This window comes from Chrysochloris asiatica, unplaced genomic scaffold (assembly GCF_000296735.1).
Source record: "Chrysochloris asiatica unplaced genomic scaffold, ChrAsi1.0 scaffold00159, whole genome shotgun sequence".
Classification (NCBI taxonomy): domain Eukaryota; kingdom Metazoa; phylum Chordata; class Mammalia; order Afrosoricida; family Chrysochloridae; genus Chrysochloris; species Chrysochloris asiatica.
This window is the reverse complement of record NW_006408677.1, coordinates 3,415,787-3,417,103: the sequence shown is the minus strand read 5'-3', so window position 1 is coordinate 3,417,103 and position 1,317 is coordinate 3,415,787.

Sequence of the window (1,317 nt, the reverse complement as noted above, 5' to 3'; positions counted from 1 at the left end):
TGAACTGGGCTTTTGGTTATATGAATCTGTCTGTTTCAATTATATAATGAAACAATTTCTCAAGAACAATGAAATGTGATACAGTAATTTATACCCATCTGAGAATCATCCTACTTCCCTGTCCTTGGCTTCAGAAGTAGCAACTACAGTGGTTTTGTTGTTGTCTTGTGTTTAAGCTAATTCACCGAATTTTCTTTCTTTAAAGACAATAGTCCACTAATGTAAGCATAGAAAAGAGAATCCAAAGAGAGAATTATCTTGTTAGTGCTTTCTAGTGAATCTTAGCCATTGAAAGAAAGACTGAAAGTTAAAACCACAATTGTGATATGTCATTAGCTTACATATACTTCTCTCTCATGAACATCTTTACTTTGTTCTTTTATTCCTTAATGTCCAGTGGCTTTAAAAAAAAAAAAGTTTTTATTGTGAATTTAGTGAAGGTTTACAAAACAAATCATTACTTTCACATTCAATAAATTATGCATTTTGTTTCATCTCGATTGCAATCCCCTGATGTAACATCACTTATCACACTTCCTCCCTGTGGTTCTTGTTTCCATTCCTCCTTCTTTCCCAACCCTTCTGAATTTTGTCTTTGGGTAAATGTTGCTATTTAAGTTTTGAATGGTTGACAATTCTATGGTGTGTTTATCTCACTAGTGATGTTATCCCCCACTATATGCCCATCTACTGCTTGGCTGAAGATTGAGTCACAAATGTAAGAAGACCAGAAGAGCTGAAGAGCTGACCAGTATGCCTGGTCTTTTAAAAAATGATTTTGAAGTTTGTTCCACATTTTCTCCTGTGATCCCTTTCAGAGCAGTTGATAGTGGTAACCAGGTACCATCTGCTTCTTCTCATTGTAGAGCTGTGGAGATCAATGTTCCCGTGGTCCATTATTAGTCCACTGTACTAACTGTTTGCAAACGGCTTCAATTTGTATCGCTCTTCTTTCCTCCAGACAGTAGAAGATCAATAGATGGAACTTAGATGGCCGCTCATGAACTTTTTAAGATCCTTAGGTGTGGTGCTGTGGGTCAATGCGCCGCTATAGGTGGGAATTGGCTTGACGGCACTTAACAACAACAACAAGTTGCTACTCAGGAAAGTAAGAGATAGAACATTGTCTCTGTGGACTAGGTTATTCCAATTGACCATGGTGTTCCCCAAGGCTATAATCTTGAGCCCCCAGGCCCAGTGATTCATTCTCTTGAGATATTTCATAATGTTTGAGAAGTTTTCATAATTCTGCACCTTGTATGCCTGGTGTGGCACTGTGGGCTAATGCACCAGACTGCAAAGTCGTTTGAACTGCAA